This window comes from Lissotriton helveticus, chromosome 8 (assembly GCF_964261635.1).
Source record: "Lissotriton helveticus chromosome 8, aLisHel1.1, whole genome shotgun sequence".
Classification (NCBI taxonomy): Eukaryota; Metazoa; Chordata; class Amphibia; order Caudata; family Salamandridae; genus Lissotriton; species Lissotriton helveticus.
The window spans coordinates 985,720,717-985,745,342 of record NC_136069.1 but is presented as its reverse complement, the minus strand read 5'-3'; the positions used below and the strand labels follow the sequence as shown (position 1 = coordinate 985,745,342).

The following is a 24,626-nucleotide window of genomic DNA, read 5'->3' as shown; positions in this document are numbered from 1 at the left end:
CTGGCCTGCATCACACACAAAACCCTCCGCTCTCCGACTCCCAACTTCCTGAACAACAAACTGGTAAGAGCAGGTCAAACCAGAACACTGAGAAGCTCCAACTCACTCCTTCTCATTCCTCCAAAAATGAAAAAGAAAACCACCCAATAACGATCGTTTTCCGGCAACGCTCCCAGGATATGGAACGCTCTCCCGGGACTCCTCAGATGCAACCCCTCCTTCTCTTGTTTCAAAAGAGACCTCAAACTCCATCTCCTTAACAAATACTTTCCTGAACAATGTCAACTAACCTAGACCTCAATACCCCGAGTTGACTCCCATTCAAGGATTGTTGGTGAACGGACTATGCTAATATACTTGTTTTTCTTTTTTTCTTCCCCTCCCCTCCGCTGCACAGTTACTTATTGTTCATACTGTATTCTTAATCCGTGGTTTGCTTACTTACTGTCAGCCTTCTAGGTAATGTAAGGCCCTTCGGCTTTGCTCAATATGTATGTGAAGCGCGCTGATACCTACGGGTCTAGCTAGCGCTATACAAAACTTTAAAAATAAAAATAAATAAAAAATAAAACGAGGCACAAAAAACACCAATACCTGTTACAGAAGCTACTTGCACCAGATTGTTTTGGGTCTAGTCGAACTGACCCCCTTAATGTTTCCTCGTGTGCACCTAAGCGCGGTATCTAAAGGAATAACCAATATGAGAAAGATCCTATCCCATTGCAAGGGCGTCGGCGGCGTTTTTTTATAGAAGAGGTAAGCCAGCCATTGCCTGTTTCTTTCAAAGGAGGCCTTAATGCTGATATTTATCTTTTCTGTTGATTGTGACTTCCCAGACTGTAAAAATGTTATAGTTCTAACATGTAGTAGAACTGTAGTCCATATACATGCATTTAAAATCATTTGCTTAATGTTACATTACGGCCCAGATCCAACTAAGATTTAAGGTATGTTGTACGTGGCAAAGAGCAGGACAAATGACGACGCTGATCAACTTGTATCTGCACTGAAATGTGACAGGAGAGCAATACTATATGGCTTAGCATTGAATAGCGCTTAACCCCACACAATTCATGGACGGTGGGTGTAATATGTTGGGAATTGTACAAAAAACCCAACACATACCTCGATCAACTAAAAGTCATCCAGAGCAGCACTCCCTGGGGCATATAATCAACAAACTGCGATAAATGTCGCAGAGCGCGCTAAGCGCTTTTCTTTCTATCGCCGGCTATCGCTGGATTTCATGGCCGAGTTAGCACGTTTTTATCAAAGCTTATCTCAAAGGCAATAAGAAATCCAACAATAGCAGCAAAAAGTGGGAATAGCGCGGAAAATGCTGCAGTATTCTTTGAACAATAATGAAAACCACGCTGATACGCCCCTGTAGCCTTGCAATCCACCTCCCATCATTAAGATGGCTAAGTCAACTCCATAGCAGGAGTTAAATTCCTGTGATAAAGGGGGCTTAGCCCAATTATTATCATCACTTTGCGGGTCTGCTGCCGGCTTGAATACTATCGCGAAGCCGTGTTAGCAAGTTCTCCCATGCTGTTTTACTCAGGAACGCCTACTTTGCATGTCATTAGCAATGGCATGCAGGGCGATAAAAAAGCGGCAGCCATCGTGCGAAAAAAAGCGCTAACAAGGGTTAGCGTGAGCTTGTTAATAGTGCGATGAAAATCTCGCCGCTTTTTTGGTTTTAAAGCCAAAAAAGAGGCAATATGGCTCTTGACAATATGCCCCCCTGACTTTGTGGGAAAACCTAGCCCCAAACCAAAACCAGTGCACACAGCGGGCAAAAATAAACTCAAGTAACTTATCCACATATGATACGTCATTTCCACGCCCTTCCATGTATGGCGTGATTAAGACTTAGGCTATGTAGACGTTTGTGATGGAGAACAGGTCTTGTTGAATTCAGAGCTCACATGCAATTCGTACCGCTAGTGTTTGCCCAGTGGTACTACCCCAAACCGTGTTTAGCGTAGAATGAAAATGTCATTTTTAGTGTTCACATTGGTGATGACAGTGAATTTATTTGCCCAATTTATGCCTTTTGCTCAAAGTGACTGATTTCTATGTGCCGCACTGTGTTGCACAAATCTTAGTAAATCTCGGCTTTTGAGTTGGAAGCTTTTAAACCTAAACCACTCTGGGCAGCTTTCTATGCATTTATATGCTTTTTAATGCACATTTGCTGCGCCCAGTCTTCTAATTTATTTCCCCCTACAATAAACAAGTGTTATCCTGCAGAGATGGTGCAGGAGATGATTCAAATGATTCGAAGACCATTAAGTCGCCTTTTGATATGAGCTGCATCCCCTTAAACAAACGCTCAAGATCATTAAATGTATGCTTAGAAGTGCCATTGCTTTCCTAAGGAGAACTAATATTTACAATGTTTTCGTGCTACACTTCCAAGAGAGGTTAGTAAATTGCTCTGCTGTCATCTGCAGCATCTTTTCGTATAATACCTTTGCTTTTCAGTGCTCTGTAATGGCACTACAAGCATAAGCGCAGCAATATTTGCATAATGCCTCATGATTTATAAAAAAGGAGATGCGCTGGGACCACGTTTGATGATAATTATAAACATCTTCCTGCAAACAGAACACATTTCTGCGCGCCCTGACCAGCATGGGATTAGGATGTTCGCATATGTGGTTTCCATGCTGACATGCTCTTACACCTAAATCTGCGCCTTCATTTTCTGCAGAGGTTTGAAGAGGCAGAGTTCTCAAGGAGTCCACCGTATAATAGTGGCAGCATTAGGATTGGGAGATGCAATTAAATCATAACTAGGGGACCAGACTCACACATTGCTCTGTGTCTATATGGGCAGGCCATAGTTTCAAAATTGAATGGAGTAGTAGATACAAAGCAGAATATCCCACCTATCATTATACATGGATCATCACCATCACTACACTTGGGAGAGGAGAACATGACAACTGGGTCACACATGACAGAAAAGTGAGAATAAAGAACCTCTGCGCTTTCCACGGATGAAATAATTTTGAAAAATCCTGTAATTCATGTGGCATGATTACTTGAATATACAAATTGTCAATACATCCTGCAAGTTACCGAAATAAGGGCCATATTTATCATTTCAAATTGCGACCGCGCGGCATTTGCAATCGCAATTGGGCTCATTGGTATATATTAAATAAAAACTGCTTCCCAAAATATGGAATCGCAAAATTTGCGATTCGCTATTTTGCGATTGCATTTAAGGTATCGCATATTGCGATTCCTTAAATGCAATGTAAGAAGCACAGAAAAAGTGCGATTTGGCCTTAAGGATTCGCAAATTACCACCAACTTCAAGTTGGTGGTAATTTGCGATTTCTTTGAAGAATGCACTTTTCTGCATTTTTCAATGTGCCATGTGGTGCACATACATGCTCTTAAGGCATGTATGTGCCCCACATGTGCACACATGCACATTTCAGGGGTGCAACTGGTTGTCCTTTTGACACCCTGGCACCCTTGAAATTGCATTCTCAATTTGCGATTCTCTAATTGAGAATCGCAACTTAAAAATGTCTTCCCATTCATTCCTATGGGCTTCTAGGCCCATAGGAATGAATGGGGAGGTATTCCTTAATTGCAAATTGCAATCTGCGATTCGCAATTAAGGAATATGTAAGATTCGCAAAATTATTTGCAAATCCTACATACATAGCGTTTTGCGATTCGCAAAAAATCGCTATTTGAGAATCGCAAAAGAACATTGTGATACATATGTCCCTAAGACATTCAGTATATCTGAGGCTTGACAGAAAGTAACGCCCCATAAAAACACTACTTTATCATTGGTTAGTGCTTGGGGAAGAGAGAGGAAACAAAGAAACTAAAAGATGTAATTAAATTCCCAGTGTAAAATGTATGAAGCCAAAGGCCGTGAGAGAGCGCAAACTGATTTACATGTATGAGTACATCACACTTACCGGTAGAGAGCATAATTCATGAAGAGAAATGCCATGAGTGCTAATAGTATTTGCGAATATATCCTAAATGTATGGCTAATGTAGGGATTTAAGTAGAAGTGGAACTGATACCGAAATGTGTGATATTATATGATTTTAGTAGACGTGATTATTCTTATTCTATGTCGTGTAGCTGTTAACGTGTAAGATGGACTGTGGTTAAACGCAGAAGGTGGTAGGCCTCAGGGCCAGAGCTGGAGCTAAAAGGAAAGGTGGTTCTTTTCACGACAAAGATTGTTTTAACGTTTTTGGTCCTTGCATTAATAGGCCATGATTTATAGAAATGTGTACTTATAAATAGAATAAGAGTATTAACATGCTTTAATTAAATGAAGAAGTTGAATATTATAATCGTTATGGGAATTATTGTAGGCCTGAAATGTTTTAGCATTGATTTATACGTACATGTCTGGGTTGAGAAATGTTGCAAGCCTTTTAAGAAGTCTATGAGAGTTGGGTTCTTGGCGGCAGATATCTGTCTGCAACAGGAAAGGGGGGATCCAATTATAAATGAATGAATAGAGGTCTGTTCAAGTAGACGGCCCAGACATGGAGGAGGGTTCTGGAATGTTTAAGGGGTATCAGCGGGCCGGAGAAGAATCTGAGAAGCAAGGTCAACTCTAACGTCTGAGGCCCAATACAAAGCATCATGGAAAAAGCCTGAAGTTGCACCACGTGAGAGGCGTTTCGCAAGGGGCGTCTCAAATGTTGTTGACTGTTTTGTATTAGGGACAGCACCCCTGGGTGGAGTTAGAGCAGAGACCTGAGGACCCTTTAGAGAGCGGATGGGTAGGCAGTGAGGGGTCATGACTGGAGAACTATAGGTTTTCACCAAGAGACTTAGAGTGGGTGACTTCCCTTGGGGGTCATTCATTGCTGACACCTTTGTTAGGTTGGGATTTGGTTAAGTAGGGATACCATCTAGAACAGGGTAGGGACGCCTAACCTGTGTTTGTTTCCTCCAACCTAAATGAAGGAGCGATATGCGTCTATGCTGATAGCTTTATTGTTCTTAGAACTTGTGTTAGTGATTTCTGTTGCTCGTCTGAGGGCTTTTCGAGAGCACATGTATGTAATTGGACCTGTGTATCTCGTGAATCTCATTCTGAGATGCCTGTATTTGCAGCTCATTATATCTTTACAATAAACTTTTGAAACCTAGAAGTTGTCCGTGATCTTTGAGAGTAGAGTCCTTTCTTGGGTGAACTAACTTGCAGATGAGTATACTGTTTTCCTCCAAGACAGGCAATAAAGGTTCAGTCGACCAGATCGAGGTTTGGATCAATAGATATAAGATATCGATCAAAATCTCGCCCTTTCAGTTGGTAGCTATAGAGGATGGTTGCCTTCTTGAGGACGGTGACCTAGGCCAGGTTAGCTTACCCCAAGGCCCCTAGAAATCGATGATCGGAAGAACAGCCCGCAGATGAAGATCCGGATGACGTGAGACAGAAAAAGCAGCAGTATCGGTCGAGAGTGAGTATAAAGGGTTATGCGTGTTAGATTGCGGTGTTTTTGTATTGTATCTATGTTGTAATGTCTGGCGGAGTTGAATGTCTGTAGAGTGACTGTGGAACAGGTTGTGAGCGCGCGCAACCGGTGGAAATCTTAAGTTCAAGGAGAGCTTAAGTGGTTCGGGTGTATCGGACACCCAGAGTAATTGTCAACTAGCGTGAAGGGGGTCATGAGGTACCATTGACCACCCGAGAGACCGAGATAGGGGGAACGTAAGAGTGAGTGCGTGAGTAACGGACGCTGGTCGGAAGTTACTGTGTGTGTAAGCAACCTATCAAAGAGACGATAGACATCTCGTCAGTTGTGTTGACAATTACAGATAGACTGTGGACGTACAGTCGAGAGAAGTGACCGCTTGGTCGGAAGTAGTCATTTTTCGGTGTATGAATGGGACGCATGCATAACCGGGAGACGAGTTGAGAAAGGAGGGGTGCTGCTGCGAAGCGGAGAAAAGAGACGTCAGGTGGTGTCGCGCAGTGATTGGCTGACCGGAGAAAGACCGCGCTGTGATAGGCCAGCTAGCGAACACGTCACACAGGGTCGCGACGTGATTGGCCGACAGGAGAAAAACCGCGCTGTGATAGGCCAAGCAAAAAAAAGCCGCGACAGGATTGGTGGATTGTCATCAGGAAGTAAACAGAGTAGCGAGGCTGGATTTTGTGCGCATAATTATGAAGTGTTTTAAATGGTTGAAAGCGCTGTTTAAGAAAGAGAAGCGAGGATCGTATGAAGGGGAAGAAGCCCCGCCGGAGGGTACGCCAGCTCGTTATATGGCAGTAAATGTTGGGTTGCATACGATCCTTTGGATATCAGAGTGGAGTAAGATTACTGAAGGAAATGAGGAACTGACGTTCCCGAAGTACGGGACGTTCAGATTAGAGGTGTTACATCGATTGAAATCAGTCATGACCTCAAAGAGACCCTTGCCTAGACCAACCCAGTTTGAAGCTCTTGATGCATGGCTTAGGGCAGCGCATGAAAGGAATATGAACAGAAGACAAGAAAGGGTGAAACGATCGGTAAGGGCAGTGCAGGATGCCAGGTGGGATGCGGATGCTAAAAGATGGAGAGTGCATAATTTGGAAATAAATAAACTGTACCCAGTGTTAGAGGCGCCAGTAAATAAAAGTCCCCTAGAAGAAGATGATGAGAGCGAAACAGAGGATAGCTTGATAAACAGATTACTGACAGACAGGCCACCCCCGTATAATAGAGCAGGGGGAGAGGTCGAGAATACTGAAGGAGCAAAGGGGGGCAATGCAGGAGAGCATAGACCGCTTCCCAGTTCAGAGTGGGATCCTGAGCCAAAGAAAGAGTTGCTCCAGCCTAGTCAGGTGCAACAGGTAGTCGGTAGGTTTGTGGTACAAAGAGCGCCGGAAACGGAAAGCGCCACATCCTACCCATTACCAGATGCACTACAGGTACCTGTTACTATAGGTCCTATAATATCGATATATGACCAAGAGAGAGCAAGAGGGGAAGAACGGAAACGGAAAGATAGAGAAAGAGCAGAAGAGGCAAGGAGGAACGATACCACTAATTCCCCAAGTCAGATGCCTATACCCAGAGAGTGGAGCACCCCGAAGCACACAGCAGGGGACCCAGGGGGAGATCCTGGGGGCCCCAGATGGCCAATGGATCTGAGGGGATCTGGACGAAAATCCTTTCAAGAGCTAAATGAGTACATGAAGCAGTGGGATGAGGCAGTGAAGGCTCAAAAGTGCATCAATGCTGCAGAAGCAGAAAGGGAAAGTCAGGACAGCCGAGCTCGGACTCACTGCGGGGCTGGAGAGAGTAGCCCGGAGTGGGACTGTAGAGGGAGTAGGGGAGTCACCCATTGGGCCCGGAGTGGAGGTAGAACAGACCTGGAAAACGGGGGCCCCGGGAATGGAGGGGTGGCGTGCCCAATACTCAGTGAAGGGGAGAGGAGAGCGCAAGAGTACAGGAACAGCTTTAAGTGTCCACACTGTGTGCCTGACACCAGAGAACAGAATAGGAGTTGTGAGAGGTCGCACCATAGTCCCTGTGATGACAGAAATGAGCGCAGCCCAGGGAATATGGGGAACCAGGAAGGATCGCATCGGATACTGAGCGATACGAGGCAAAGGGAGTGTACCGACCAGAGGGAAAATAACAGAGAGATGTGCGGTGAGAGGAGAGAAGAAGAAGAGAGTGGGCAGAGAGAGAGTAGGGATAACAGGCCCGTGTTCCATCACCTTCCAAGATCGGATGGCCGAGCATGGGACCTGGAGAGATGGGAGCAAGGGAGGCCACCCATTAACTCTCCTGAGCCCAAACGCAGAGCTCGAAGTTGGGATGGTAGGGAGACCAGTGAGCCCCCTTCAAAAGACATATTGCGAGCTGAGATAAAAGCCAAGAGACTTGATGTCTCCAGCTTAAGGTCAGATCTGGATGACATGGTAGATGGTACCCTGCCTTTAGAAAGAATGGAAATGTATGAACAGGATGAAATACTGTATATGGCAAAGGACATCACACGAAAGGCGAGAGCAGTCCATGAGAAGTTAGTCGAACTAGCAGGCAAATATATGGTGGACTTGTCAAGAACCAAAGCATTACAGGGTAACCACAGGCTACATTACTCAGATCGGGACCTAGATGAGAGGAGAACGATTGGGCTGAAAACACACATAAGGGAACTGATTACTGGAATAAGGACATGGAGGGCACTAGATAAGTGGGAAGAGAGGTGGTCCAAGAAAGGGACCGGCAGGAGAAGCATGATTGGTATGACACCAGGACAGCAGGGAATAGAAGCTTACCCTTTGCGTGAAGTTGCAAATGGGAACTATGTACATGTCCCTTGGAGTAGGGGAGATTTAGCTGCTTTTACCACCTCTTTCCCCAAGTTACGAGAGAATCCTGTGGAGTGGTACAAGCAAGTGGAGAGATTTGTAAAAATCTCCAAGGTCCTTTGGATAGATCTGAACACGCTGTTCGACATTGTAGTACCTGGAGACCTGTGGACAGCATGTAAGGTTAGCGCTGAGTGGCCCACAACGGAGCCAGAGAGAGATGCCAAGACTAATGGGCCGTCTGAGATTGTGATGGCAAAATTCGAGAGAGTGATGACTTGGCTGAAAGAGAAGGTGCCAATGCAAGACATAGATTGGGTCAGAATAGATCGAACAAGACAGGAACCCAAAGAGACAGTTCATGAATATTACGAGAGATTGCTGAAGGCATTTAAACAGTATAGCGGCTTGGATGTAATGGATCCAAAAGACATAGGGCAATTCGTGTCCAAGTTCGTCCTGGGACTGAGACCGGATATTAGTTTAATGATTCAGCAACACTCGATTTGTTGGCAAAGTAAACCCCTAGATGAAATACTGAGATATGCCAGGTACTGCTGTGATGAGGTAGACTCCAAGGCTAAGAAACTAAAGGAAAAGCTGATGGTGGTACAATTGCAGACAGCAGGAAAGGGGGGACCGCAACAACAGCAGCAAGGGACAGGTACAGGAGGTAAGAAGCAGTACAGTCAGAACAAGGGTAATGAGGAGAGTACTACCTTTAGACCCAGAGTAGACATAGCTACCTTGAAGAAAACGACTAGGTGCCACCAGTGCAACGAGCTGGGGCATTGGAAACGCGAGTGCCCTTACAATGTAGAGATAGGAGAGCAAGAGATAGAGGAGGAAGAGGTCCAGAGCGCACCTATGAGAGGGGCGACGCAATACCAAGGAAAGGTGCTCAAAGGGGGGGGGGCTCCTCCCCGAGCCCAGTTCCCGCAACCTCCTCGAGTAGGGAGTATGGGTAAGACCTATAGACAAATGCCCCTGTTTGTGGAAGGGGAAGAGTGCTATTATGTGGACCCATTAACCGGACAGAGAGTGGAAAGAGAAGACTGCACCCTCGGGGCAGCCTTAGAGGTAGATCAGAGGGGACCCTATGTTGAAGCAGAAGTAGCAGGGTGCCCTACGACATTTCTGGTGGACACAGGAGCCACTAGATCCACGATCAGATCAGCTGCAGTTCCAGACCTGCCCATGTCTGGAGAGACGATACAGGTGGTAGGGGTCGCAAACAGGAGGATAACCAGCCAATTGACAGAACCGGTACAGGTGAAAATAGGGAAGTACAGCGATGAGCACCAGTTTGTGGTTTGCGATTCAAGCCCTGTGTGTCTGCTAGGAAGAGACCTGTTGTGCAAATTGAATTGTACTATATACTGTACACCTCAGGGAGTGGAGGTATTGACCAACGATGATGATGCAGACTTTAAAGTTGCAAACTCAAGAATATGCGTGGAGCTGTACCCTACTTTGACAGTAGACGAGCTTCCCTGGGATTTGAGAGAGACAGTGGCATCAGAAGTATGGGATTTCACTGGGGAAGAGATTGGATTGGTCAAAGGGGTGGACCCAGTGAAAATTGTAGTGAAGCCGCATGCTGAGTTCCCAAGAACACCCCAATATAAATTGACTCCAGAAACGATTACGGGCATAAAACCCGTGATCGAGTCCATGATTAAACAGGGAATACTGAAAGAAATCGTGGGTAGTCCATGCAACTCCCCGATTATGGGTCTGCAGAAACCAAATGGGAAATTTCGGATAGTGCAGGACCTTCGAAAGATTAATAACATAGTCGTTTCATGTTGTCCAGTGGTACCGAATCCATCAGTGATACTGTTTCAGATTCCCTTCCAAGCAGAGTGGTTCACAGTGATCGATCTTTGTCAGGCTTTCTTTTCGATCCCTTTGGACGAAGATAGCCATTTTCTTTTCGCATTTAAGCTGGAAAATCGCGTCCTAACATGGTGTCGTATCCCTCAGGGGTATACAGAGAGTCCCTCGATCTTTAACCAGCTTTTGAAGAAAAATCTTGAAAGTCTAGTGCTGCCCCAGAAGTCAGTTCTGGTCCAGTACATAGACGACCTCCTTGTGGCGTCAGAAACAGAAGAAGCTTGCAGGGAAGACTCCATTGCGTTGTTAAATCACCTAGCTGCCAATGGGCACAAGGTGTCCCCGGGAAAATTGCAGTACTGCCTGACAGAAGTACAGTACTTGGGACACAGAATTGAGAAAGGCAAACGAAAAGTGTCACCAGACAGGATAGAGGCGATCATGAAAATGAATGCGCCTCAGACACAGAGAGAGGTCAGGATGTTCCTAGGGATGGTGGGTTATTGCCGACAGTGGATCGTGAACTTTTCACTGAAAGCAAAGCCCTTGCAAAAACTGACGCACAAAGAGGTGAGTGATCCGGTACCATGGGACAAAGACTGTTTGATGGCATTCTTACAGCTGAGAGAGGACCTGTGTCGTGCTCCGGCATTGGGAATGCCTGATTACAATAAACAATTCTTTCTTTACTGTTGTGAGAGAGAAGGTTGTGCGTTGTCTGTGTTGGTCCAAATCCATGGGAATGCCCGTAGACCAGTTGCTTATTTTTCGGCTACCTTAGATCCAGTAGCCGCAGCGTTGCCCGGATGTCTCAAATCCGTTGCCGCAACGGGTGTCAGCATTGAAAGATGTGAAAATATCGTTATGGGGCACCCGTTAGAGGTGTGCGTGCCACATTCTGTTGAACTGTTAATGACCAGGACCAAAACACAGCATCTGACCAATAGCAGGCTCACGCGCTATGAGCAGGTTATTCTTGCTGCAGAGAACGTGACCCTCAAGAGATGCTCTGTTTTGAACCCTGCTACCTTAATGCCACTTCCAAATGATATTGATGATGATGATGAATATACAGACCATGACTGTCTCGATGTGACTGAACTATGCACCAAACCCAGACCCGACATCGTAGATGAGCCACTGACGGACCCAGACGAAGTTTTCTTTGTCGATGGCTCATGTGTAAGAGACGCAGTTGGGCAGTTGAGAGCAGCGTATGCTGTTTGTACAATTGAAGGAGTTGTGGAAGCAGGGTGCCTGGAAGGAGTAAACTCCGCTCAGGTAGCCGAGATTATTGCCCTGACACGTGCTTGCTTAGCAGGCAATCAAATTCGAGTCACCATATACACCGACAGCCAATACGGGTTTGGGGTAGTTCATGATTACGGGCAGTTATGGTCTCAAAGAGGGTTCATGACTTCTTCAGGCTCTCCCATTCGCAATGGAGAGTTTGTGCGCTTGTTGTTAGAAGCATTGCAATGTCCAGCAAGTATCGCAGTTGTAAAGTGCATCGCACATACCAGAAATGAGGACTTTGTTTCGAAAGGCAATAGATATGCTGATGAAGTTGCGCGGTATTGCGCGGAACAAGGTTACTCTTTCACAGAGGTGGATGTGGGTGGAATAAATGTAAGAACTGAATTAGCTATGATACTGGAAACTGTTGATACTTGGGATGAACTGTCAACCATGCAAGAAAATGCTCCAGATTCTGAAAAGGAAACATGGGAAAAGGCAGGATGTGTAATGGGTGAGACTCATTTTTGGGTCTCAGCAGACGGCAGAGCAGTGTTGCCCAATGAGATGGTGAGTCCAATGGCTAGACTCATACATGGTCCCGTACACTTAGGGAGAGATGCTATGCTGAGAGTGTTTAGACAGACTTGGTACAATCCTAAGTTTAGAATAGCAGCAGAAGCAGTGTGCCAGCGTTGTGTGACCTGCCAGCAGCTGAATGTAGGAAAAAGAACACCAGTTGCACTAAGTCACATAGGAAGGTCTGGAGGTCCATTCAACAGAATGCAGATAGATTTCATTGAAATGCCAAGATGCAACCGCCTCCGCTATGTCCTGGTGGTTGTTTGTGTGTTCTCCAGATGGGTTGAGGCATACCCTACACGTAGGTGCGACACCCTCACAGTGGCTAAGTTACTGCTTAGAGAACTTATCCCTCGTTTCGGGGTGCCGGCCTTTTTGGAATCAGATAGGGGAACACATTTTAACAGCGAGCTTGTGAAGATGATTTGTGTTGCGCTAAATATTGACCAGAAGCTCCATTGCAGTTACCGACCAGAAGCCTCAGGAATTGTGGAACAAATTAATGGCACGATCAAGTCCAGAATAGCTAAAGTTTGCTCCTCAACGACCCTGAGTTGGCCTGATGCCCTGCCATTAGTTCTCATGAGCCTTCGTAGTACCCCAGACAGAAGAACAGGGTTGTCACCACATGAGGTGTTAATGGGGAGAGCAATGAGGCTGCCATCTATTCCAGCTACTGCACTGTTAAATATCACAGATGATATGATCCTGGACTATTGTAAGGGGCTGTCTGACGCCATGCGTTCTGTGTCCCTTCAGGTGCAGGCTGCAGAGGTTCCAGCGTGCCAGGGCCCGTGCCATGACCTGTATCCTGGGGACTGGGTCCTGGTGAAGAAACATGTGAGAAGAAGCTGCTTGGATGTTCGTTGGCGTGGGCCCTACCAGGTCATCCTGATCACAAGTACAGCTGTAAAGGTGGGAGGCCTGCCCAACTGGATCCACGCGTCACATACGAAAAGGGTTCCAGCACCTCTGGAAACAGCTCCTCTCTCAGATGGACGTCCAGCTGAGGACCAAGAAGCCATAGAGGGGGCTAGTCAAGCTGTAGAGGTGCCCGCGGAAGCAGGGAACGAGTCTGACCAAGCTGAGGACGGTCAGTACAACAGCGAAACTGAAGACGCTACAGAAGGAGAAAGTAGCTGGGAGTACGAGTCTGACCCTGACAGGTCTGAAAGAGAGCGAGAACAGACCAGAAGGAGAAGGAGTAGAAGGGCACGTGGAGAAGCAAATTGGCCGCAAAGAAGAAGTTCTAGCCTGAGGTCAACTCCAGAAGCAACCCTTCCTCCGATATCAGAAGACTCAGACCCAGAAGAAGGTGCTCAGGGCGCTGAAGCACCGGACCGGAGAAGGTCAAGAAGAGTGCGCGTGCCTAACAGAAGATACTCCACACCTGAGTGGACATATCTGGCGACAAATGTCTGTGAAACCGGAGACAGGGAGGATCCGAGCGGTGGTGGTGTCCAGTTCTGAGCCCATTATCACCGTGGAAATACGACTGTTGGTACCCGGAGTCGAACAAGAAGGGTCACTAACATTCGTGCTCCCCAGACCTCCCCGCCTCAGCAAGTTAAAACACATGTTTCTTACAGAATTGCAATTCCCCGACTTTGGTACAACGATAACAGCACATGAAGAGCACACTCTTCGCTTGGAAATATTGAACTATGTTATTGAAGCTGCAACCACAAATCTGATAGTTGACTGTTAAAGGATTTTGTAAATAAAGCAAGCAGAAAAGGAAGATTACCTAGCGCCCAGGAAGCAGAGAATTTTAGGGAATCCCTTGAGTTGATGGAGAAGGGCTAGGGTTGTCTTTTTGAACTGTTAAAGGACTTTTGCGAAAAAGGCTGTCAGCCTCCAGCTGTGTGGATTCTAAAGACAAAAAGGATTGAAAAAAAGACTGTAAAGGAACGAGAGGAAAAGAACTTTTTGCAAAGAGAAAGGGAAAGCTAGATTGTCTGACGAAATGGAGGCCGGCACCCCGAACCGCAGAGCTAAATGTATAATAGGTACACTAATAGTAGGAGTGATAATATTAATAGCTTTAGTGGTAACAATTTCTTATGTAAAGGGACATGAAGAAGAGGTAAAGGTAACTGATGTGAGTTCTGTAGTAACGCTTACACCTATGGTTGCTGGTGAGAAAAGGGAAAACACTCAAGAGAAAGCGTTATTGGCTGCAGAAGCCCGCAGGTTACATGTGGACGAGTCCCAAGGAGACTTTAGGTCAAATGCTTATGCTAAACTTTTGTATGAATACGTGGATGCCATGGAGGTTAAGGATTGCTACGTCTGCATGCAGTTGCCTGCGTCTGTAGATGAAGGAATTCGCTATCATCACCTCCCTCTGACATATGGCATTACATGTAGCTTATTGCTTAGTATATTTTATGAGAGAGATAGTTTTGAATACTATTTCTCAAATTATGATTCAGTGTTGCCAGAAGTCCCAAATTATAAGCAGATGAACAAATGGGATTACTGGAAGAGTGAAGACAGATTGGCCAAATTCTTCATTCCTTGGATTACCTTAGATACTTCACATGCCCGTAGAAATAATCTGACATGCAAGGTGTCAGAAGTCGAGAAAAAGTTCATAGGGCAGGTGGATGATCGATACAGGAGACAAAAGATTTTGAAAAAATCAGGACAAGGGAAATTAGATTGGACCGAGGAAGAGAAGTCACATAAGAGAAAGGGTAGTAGTGGTCCAATAGCTTTAGATAAAGCGCAGAGAGGAAAGCTATGTCTTCACCGAGCCAAAACGTATTATGAAAATGTATACGTGGGTGAAGTTGACTGTGAACATGCTTTTAATTTAGAGTACTACACTAAGGATTTCCTGAAGGGAATGCAAGTGATTCCAAATGTGTATTTTGTATGTGGAAGAAATGCTTACGTGAGACTACCTGACAACTGGTATGGATCATGTTACTTGGCAATTGTCTTCCCCAAAATATATCATGCACAAGACTTAGTGATCATTGAGGGTCAGACATCATCGAGGGGAAGGAGAGATGTAGGTGATGCCGAAATGGTTGGAGATGTCTTTGGAGCTATGTTCCCTCTTTTGGGAATAATCCTTAATGATGTTAAAATTAGACGACTGGCAACAGTTGTCGACAGGTTGTCTGCCAGCACTGCTCAGTCCTTAATGCTGGTAGAAGGAGAGATGCAATCGATAAGGGCTATGGTTCTTCAAAATCGGCTTGCATTAGATGTCTTATTAGCAAAAGAGGGCGGAGTCTGTAAGGCTTTGAAGGTCCAGGAATGTTGCACTTACATTCCAGACCTTTCGAAGCCCCTTGAGAAGGTTATTAAGAACATAACTAATATACACAAGGAGATCGAAGACTTGAGTAGAGAAAATGTCTGGGAAAAGGTGGGCCACGGAATGAGTACAGTTGGAGGGTGGTTTTCCACCTTAGGAAAAAGCTTTATTTGGTATATCCTAAAGCCTATCATCATAATATTGATCTGTGGGATAATATTGTGGGGATTGGTGAGGGTATTCAAATGGTACAGAGCAAGAAGGTCAGAAAGGGCCCAAAGAGAGCAGCTGCAGAGATTGGCTGCCATACAGGATAATCAGTACAGGAGCCTGAGAGCTCTGGAAGCGCAGAGAATGCTACCCATAACTTCAGTTTAAATGTTAGTGATGACCCCGAGAGGTCATCAAAGGGGGGAACTGAGAGAGCGCAAACTGATTTACATGTATGAGTACATCACACTTACCGGTAGAGAGCATAATTCATGAAGAGAAATGCCATGAGTGCTAATAGTATTTGCGAATATATCCTAAATGTATGGCTAATGTAGGGATTTAAGTAGAAGTGGAACTGATACCGAAATGTGTGATATTATATGATTTTAGTAGACGTGATTATTCTTATTCTATGTCGTGTAGCTGTTAACGTGTAAGATGGACTGTGGTTAAACGCAGAAGGTGGTAGGCCTCAGGGCCAGAGCTGGAGCTAAAAGGAAAGGTGGTTCTTTTCACGACAAAGATTGTTTTAACGTTTTTGGTCCTTGCATTAATAGGCCATGATTTATAGAAATGTGTACTTATAAATAGAATAAGAGTATTAACATGCTTTAATTAAATGAAGAAGTTGAATATTATAATCGTTATGGGAATTATTGTAGGCCTGAAATGTTTTAGCATTGATTTATACGTACATGTCTGGGTTGAGAAATGTTGCAAGCCTTTTAAGAAGTCTATGAGAGTTGGGTTCTTGGCGGCAGATATCTGTCTGCAACAGGAAAGGGGGGATCCAATTATAAATGAATGAATAGAGGTCTGTTCAAGTAGACGGCCCAGACATGGAGGAGGGTTCTGGAATGTTTAAGGGGTATCAGCGGGCCGGAGAAGAATCTGAGAAGCAAGGTCAACTCTAACGTCTGAGGCCCAATACAAAGCATCATGGAAAAAGCCTGAAGTTGCACCACGTGAGAGGCGTTTCGCAAGGGGCGTCTCAAATGTTGTTGACTGTTTTGTATTAGGGACAGCACCCCTGGGTGGAGTTAGAGCAGAGACCTGAGGACCCTTTAGAGAGCGGATGGGTAGGCAGTGAGGGGTCATGACTGGAGAACTATAGGTTTTCACCAAGAGACTTAGAGTGGGTGACTTCCCTTGGGGGTCATTCATTGCTGACACCTTTGTTAGGTTGGGATTTGGTTAAGTAGGGATACCATCTAGAACAGGGTAGGGACGCCTAACCTGTGTTTGTTTCCTCCAACCTAAATGAAGGAGCGATATGCGTCTATGCTGATAGCTTTATTGTTCTTAGAACTTGTGTTAGTGATTTCTGTTGCTCGTCTGAGGGCTTTTCGAGAGCACATGTATGTAATTGGACCTGTGTATCTCGTGAATCTCATTCTGAGATGCCTGTATTTGCAGCTCATTATATCTTTACAATAAACTTTTGAAACCTAGAAGTTGTCCGTGATCTTTGAGAGTAGAGTCCTTTCTTGGGTGAACTAACTTGCAGATGAGTATACTGTTTTCCTCCAAGACAGGCAATAAAGGTTCAGTCGACCAGATCGAGGTTTGGATCAATAGATATAAGATATCGATCAAAATCTCGCCCTTTCAGCCGCAATCTGAATTCCAGTTGAAAATGTATGTTCAGGTGAATTGGGCTTTTTACAGCTGTTCTCTGTTCCGAATGTCAAGAGTCCAAAGAGAAGAAACAATTCCGTGAAGGTGAAAGAAGGCTTTAAACCAACTGGTGAAAACTAACGGGGTAGAGATTTAAGTATTAAATAATGTAACAGTGGACTGAGAGAGGTGTGGTATAGTCGACATGACGGTTAGACCAGCCTATATTCCAGAGACCCTGTGCCTAGCCAAACGTGAATTTTTCCTTAGCAGTGGTTAGTTTTGTTAATGCCTCTATTTCTAAAGCCCACGACATGGCATTAATGACTTTTACCAATATTCTTAGTCAGCAATTTTGATTTTTGGTGCACTGATCTGTTTGTATTTTTTTTTAAACTTTTCTTCAGTAGAGGTTTTTAGTGGCAGATTTCATATTTAGCTCATTCTGTCTACACAGCACAGAGAAACCATGCTGAAGGTAAGCAGCTTTGTTCTAGTGGCTCATCAGTAAACTGATTATTTCAGCTCAGAATTAATAAAATATGATCAAGCTAGAGATGCTGAATCATCATCTTGAAAGCTCTGATGCAATAATTTTCAGAACCCGATGAAAAATGAGTTAGGCACAACAAGGCCTTTTTGAGGCTATTTTTTGCCATCGAGTGCTCTCTGGTGGCAATATGAGGGGGTGTTGTAAGGCATATGCTATATTAAGGTCTACATGGTTTGACATTTACATTGGACTTTCTTTCAAAATAGCTTGTGCTATCACGTTTAAACTTTTGCACCTTCAATTTTAAAGCAGGCTGTGGTGATGGGGGAAAGAGGCGGTAGACATTTGCTTGCTATTTCTAAGCTCCTGTAACAGTTTTTCCAGAGCGCCCATCCAGAGGCAGGCCCGAGTGTACATCAAGATTTGTTTGTCCAGCCACTGTGTAGCATGGAATGAGGTCCAGACTTGCTTTCATTTTTTGACAGGTGATACAAAGATATACCTAATCAGATAATTATCCAGCTGAAAGATTAACAAATGTTTGTGAAACATAAGTTAATGAAAAGAAACATTTATTGAATATTTAAAGTTAACAAATTGAAGTAATATGACAAAATGAAAGAGAAGGGAAATGTTTTTAACTGTTGTGGTCAAAATCTGAGAAAATAACCATTAATACGAGCTCCTGCAAATCTCAATGCCAAGATACGGGATCAATTAATAAGGTGGGAAAATGAACAAGTATATTCACAAGATTGTTCAGATAGGTCTAAGTAATAAAGTAATCCAGCTTGCGGATTCATTCTCAAGGTAGAACTAATGGCTAGAAGTTGTTAAACTATTGTCTTCCATCTTAAGCCCTCATGTTGGATATGCTGGTAATGAAGAGGCAAAAAAGGAATGTAAATGGGTTGTAGGCTATTTAAAGCCTGAGACATCATTTTGTGATATTTGCAAACAATAGCCAACACCAGCTTAGGGCTGGGGTCACAGTGCACAGAAATGAAATGGAATATAGAAGTGGCAGTCTCATTACCTCAGGTTATTATCCATCTTAACCGGTAGACCTTTAAAGACAGTGGTAATGGGTTGTGATAATGACATTATGGATTCAGATCAGTAGCCTAATATATAGCAACAACTCGTAAAAATCGATCACCAGTGAAAGTGGTACCAAGCTTTGTAGGCTGGACCGTCATCTCCATGAGGAAGAACTCCAAAGTTATATATGTTAGGAAAACATTGAGATTTGTGATCAAATGTCGCCAGTCGTTACCAATGGTGATTGTTACTGATGGAGTTTGTCATCCCAAGTAACTCGTTGGGACAGAGAAGTGAGGATTAGAACATCTTGGAAAACCTTGTACTTGGTCACTAGGAAGCGGTGCCTTCAAGTTTGATGGTAAGTATTATTTGGGCCATCTCTTCACTCGCTTCAGGGCATGATACTTCCAGAAAGATAGGATGTGTTTGGATGTCGAATTGGTCCAAGGACATTGTTGTGAATATGTTAATTCTGTCGATATTTGGCCTTTGCCTTTTTTGATTTATGAAGTTTTGGTCTACTTTAATTAGAACATTGGTAGCTTTAATAACAATTATTTGGGTGGTTTGAGTTTGTCAGCATTGCTTCACCATTTAAATTGGGTGGATCAAGTTGAGTAAGTGGCTTTCCTCAGTTCCTCCCATCATAAATGAAATTGTGTGCCTTATAAAGTCATGTTTGCCTCTAAGCCCACATCAGTACTACGGTTCGGGCACATAGGCAAAGTGATTCCAGCTTTTGCATGGGGCCGCACCCCCATGCAGATGAGGAAACGCCATCTAATGATAGCTCTGGCGCTATATGTGCGCCAGCACTATCTGCATTACAGAAGGGGCTACACAAGCATCTGTGACCCCTTCTGTAATACCAAAGTGCCCCGGGGGTGCAGAAAGCAGGCACACATGCCCATTGCACCACCGGGGCACTTGTGTAATACAGCCCCAAATGTGTTTTCTCAAGGAGGCTGAGAAGAGCATGAAGTAGGCAAATTTTAAAATCGTGCTATGACTCATAACAGAAAACATCATTATTTGGATTCTCATTTGTAGCTGTAACTAGCTCAATTCCTACGTTTTTTTCTAAATTGTGTACTGCCCCTTTCACCACAGTATGATGTAGTTCCTGCTCTGGGAGAGTCCTGTGTGGCAGAAGAAATCTCCCTGAGCTATTTTCAGTGAAAACCATTTAAGATGACAATTCTAATATAAGAGGTGGGACTCTTGTTACTTATTGCTCCAACCTTTAACTACTATTTTCAGCCAGTTCACTTCAAAGACATGCTGGGCACATTCTTGTTGCCCTACTGATTATCTGATCACCTCACAGACCAGAAGAGATTGGGATTCTTAAGGGATCCAGTCCTGATTGAGAATAGTTGAGAGCACTGCTGTTCAGTGACAAATTTCAGAGCAGCAAGCCCTTGACAGCCACTCCCATGCATCTCCTAATACGTTATATGATCTTTTGGAAGCTCTGAGCAGGCAATTAGTCAGACAGCTGTAATAAATAATGAGTTGATGTGTTTTCTCTATTCAAACATATAAATAGGAGGGGGCGTGGCTAAGCGCCCGATACGGATGGAAGCTCACGGTTAGCGGCTCTGTTCACGCCGGAGTGCACAGGCGGTTAGCGCCCTTCCAGCGAGACATGGAGACCGGCATTATGCGTCGGAACTGACCGGGCATATTCCAGGCTAGTTTCTGTTGCCCCAGTGCATCGGCGGTGCTTTAATTCACCGATTTTCGCTCCTGTCGCGGCTCCACCGGATCGCGACCGCCATTTTGTTTTCTTGCCGGTGCCTCTAGTAGCTGCGCGCGACATCGCGCATTTCTTCATCAGCTCACATGGACCCTTCATGAGGCAGCTCTTCATCACATCCTGATGATATCTACTCTCAGTTTACACAGGTGACTCCTTTTTAGTTTTTGGCACTGATTTCTGGCACTTACTCCGAACTTTCTGTTCTCCTCAGGCTGGGCGGCCATTTTGTTCTACTTCAGTCTGCGCTATTCCTAACACCTGATTTCTCCACATTTCAATGGCGCAGCGCATTAATAAGACCCCTAAGCGCAACTTTATTAAGAACTCTAAGTTATTTTCAACGTTGGCCACTCTAGAAGCCTCTACAGTCCTATCCGCTGATACTGCGACTGCTGATATGGAGGCCTCTTCTTCTCAGGTGGTAACCAAAACCAACCCAAAGAGGCTGAAGGGAAATCCACCCTCCCCTCCAAACTCCTCCTCCTCTATCTCAAAAGAACTGCTCCTTGAAGAAATACGGGCTCTGCGTCCATACATGGAAGACACCAATGCCAAGCTGCAAACGCTTACCGACAATTGGTCAAACTTGGACGCTAGGGTCTCCACTGTCGAAAAGGATGTCTCGTCTCTTCAGGAAAAGACGACCAAGGTTGCCCATATGGACCTTCAAATATCTTCTCTTCAAAAACAGGTCGAAGACCTTGAAAACAGAAACAGACGCAATAACCTACGTCTCTACGGCCTGAAAGAGGAAAGTGAGGGGAGTGATCCTATTGGCTTCTTCCAGTCCTTTCTCCCCAAGCTGTTGCACCTACCTGAAGGTACCCTCCTCAACATTCAACGTGCCCACAGACTTGGACGACTCCCCTCCTCTACTTCGCCCTCAACTAAACCCAGGGGTGTGATAATGTACTTCCTTGAATACACGGACTTATTGAAGGTCCTTTTAGCCGCCAAAGCATCTCCACGCATTACTTGGTCAGGATCCACTTTATTCTTCGCTCAAGACTACGCTAAATCTACTGCTGCCCGCCGAAAAGCCTTCCTTGATATGCGCCCAGACCTCCGTTCCATTGGAGCAAGATATGGACTTTTCCACCCGTGCCTATTTAAAGTTACCTACAACAACAAGACTACTACTTATGAGGACCCTGTGCGACTTCGTAGTTTCCTGAATTCTTGTGATTCTGCAGGCATGGAGTTCTCCAACCCCTCTTCAGCGTTTCCTCCATGAATCTTGTTGTTGACTCCACTGATTTTTTCCTGTCACCTGGTTCATTGCTCTCTTATGATTGCTTAGAACCATGTTCTTAGCCCTTTTCTCAAGTTTAAATATTGTTCTCTCTGATTATTTGTTACAGTTCTTACATTTGTCATTACGATATTTGTTTGTGCTCTTGGTCTTGGTTTTTGTTATTCTCTAATCCCGTTGTTCTCCATTTTTCCTCAGATTGTTGACAGCGCTCCGTCGTGTTTTTCTCCGGTGGGACTCCCCACTGTCCTGTGTGCTCTCCCTCCGTTGGTTGGTCTTACCCCCCTCTCGCCACCTCCGTACTGTTCCCCCTTTGTTCTGTTGTTGACCGTTTCTCCCCTCCGATACTCCTAGTAAGTACCTTCCCTACATCACATTGTGCTATGTTAACATTTATCGCATTTGTTTTCTTTCTTTTTGTATCCTTCTTCCTTTATTCCACTATGTTGTCGTCACTCCCGCTAAAATCGTTTTTCATTCTTCTTCACATTCTTTCTCTTCTCCTCCTTAGTGTTCTATGGTATTATATTGTCCCTCACGTTCTTTTTCTGTATTCTCTTACCATTTTACTTCGTTTATCCTTTCGACTTATTCTGCATCTCTTTTCATGTCATCTCTCCACAGTACTTCTTACTTGTCTCCTAAGGTTTTTTTCCTCTACTGCTTTCTCTCTCTCCCAGTCTGCTATTATTTTCTCACCACGATCTCCTCATTCTCTCACAACGTTCTTCTTCTTCATGGTACTCCCTGTCAATGTTCTCCATCTTATTTTCTTTTTCGAGCATTTTTCTCTTTTCTTCTCTTGTTTCTCCTTTCTCGTATTTTATGAGGCTTTCTTATGTTTCCTGCTTACACTTTCCCTTCTTGATTGTTCTTGATGTCAGTACGCATTGTTTCTTGGAACGTTAAAGGTTTAAATTCGCCCATTAAGAGGCAAAAGATCCTTTCCCATTTAGCTAAATTGAATGTAGATGTCGCCTTTCTGCAAGAAACCCATCTATCTGATACCGAGGCTGCTAAGCTCCAAAGAGGTTGGGTGGGAAGGGTTTTTTCAGCTCCTGGTGATGGAAAAAGAAATGGTGTTGTTTTGTTAATTCGAAAGTCTTTTTCTCATTCTGTATTGCACTCCGAATCTGACCCCGACGGCAGATGGTTATTTGTTAAACTTTCCTCTAAAGGTGTCCATTTTTCCTTGCTCAATGTCTATGCCCCCACAGGTGGGAATCCTATTTTCTGGAGTGCGTTTGCCTCTCGTATTACTGAATGTATTGATGAAAACTTCATTTTAGCAGGCGATTGCAACTTACCATTGGATCCCTTTTTAGACAGGCATTCCAAATCTTTTTTTGTCCCTAATAAATCCCACAAGCTCTTCACGCACGCCATTTCTCAACATAAACTGATTGACGCCTGGCGACTATGCAACCCAACCAGTAAAGAATTTACATTCTACTCCCCGGTTCATCACTCCCAGTCACGTATTGACTATGTCTTTCTCTCTCACCATTTATCCCAATCCCTCACCCAAGCTGAGATTGGCCCCATTGTATTCTCTGATCATGCCCCAGTTCTAATTAACATAGACATTCTACCCAAATCCACCGGTCCCAAAAGATGGCGTTTCAACAATGCCCTCCTTCTTGATCCCAAATTTACTGCCTCCTTTATTGAGTTTACTACCGAATTTTTTGCCATTAATGACACTCCCTCCTTAGCCACTCACACTATCTGGGACGCTTATAAAGCTGCAGCCAGAGACTTTATCCTCAGACATGTTGCCACAAAGCGTAAACTTGCCCGTAAACGTACCAGTGATCTTTTATCTCAGATCAAAGCTCTAGAACACGCCTTTTATACCTCTCACACCCAGGAAAGTTTAACAGCTCTTGTCAATACGAAAATGAACTATAACAAACAGTCTACTGATGATGCATCGTTGTACTTATTGAAATCCAGCTCGAAATGTTATGGTGGGAAGAATAAGGCGGGGAATGTTCTTGCTAACTATTTGAAAGTTAAACAAAACAAATTGAATATTGAGTCTGTTTTTGATGCTAATTCAGTTCTGCAACATAAAGATGCGGATATTCTGGAGGAATTTTCTCGCTTCTATTCTACACTTTACTCTTCTGGCACTCAACCCTCTGATCACTCTCTCTCCACCTTCTTTACAAGCATTCAACCCCCTCCCAACTTTCCTGTCGACCTAACCTCCCTTGAAATTCCCCTTACCATTCGTGAACTACATACGGCACTTCATTCCCTTAAAAAAGACAAAGCCCCCGGCCCAGATGGCTTTACTGTCGAATTTTATCAACATTTTGCCACTCTTTTGTTGCCCAAACTACTTCTCCTTCTGGATTCTTTCAAAACCAGTGGTGCTTCCTCGGGCACTTTTTCAGATGCTTATATTTGTATTATACCAAAGGAGGGGAAGGATACTCAACACTGTAAGAATTACAGACCGATATCACTTGTCAACATCGGATACAAAATATATGCCAAATCTTTGGCCATCAGATTGGATTCTTTTCTCCCAGAACTCCTTGGCCGTGAACAATCAGGATTTGTTAAGGGTCGCTTCATTTCAGATAACACCAGACTCCTCTTTAATGTTTTGTCTAAGTCATCACGCTTTAGTAATTCCCTAGCCGCAATCGCCCTGGATGCCGAGAAGGCATTCGACAGAGTTGAATGGTCATTCCTTTTCTCCGCACTAAAATGGTTTGGGTTTGGCCCTAATTTTATCTCCCTCATCTCCTTTCTCTATGCAAACCCTAGAGCAGCGGTCTGTGCCAATGGTCTGATTTCCTCATTTTTCAGCCTTGGTAGAGGCGTTAGGCAAGGCTGCCCTCTCTCCCCCTTTCTCTTTAACCTTGCTCTAGAACCCTGTTTTATCTAAATTACGTCAAAACCCAAACATTCATGGCTTCCCTCTTTCTCATTCGCAAATCAAATTAGCTGCCTATGCAGAAGACATTTTACTCTTCATTT

General features: G+C 44.4%; 1 protein-coding gene across 7 annotated transcripts in view; it reads right to left on the bottom strand.

Annotated features, from left to right (window-relative positions):
* DMD (dystrophin) overlaps positions 1 to 24,626 on the bottom strand; it is a 6,826,337-nt gene that overhangs the window by 2,130,786 nt on the left and 4,670,925 nt on the right. The window lies entirely within an intron of this gene.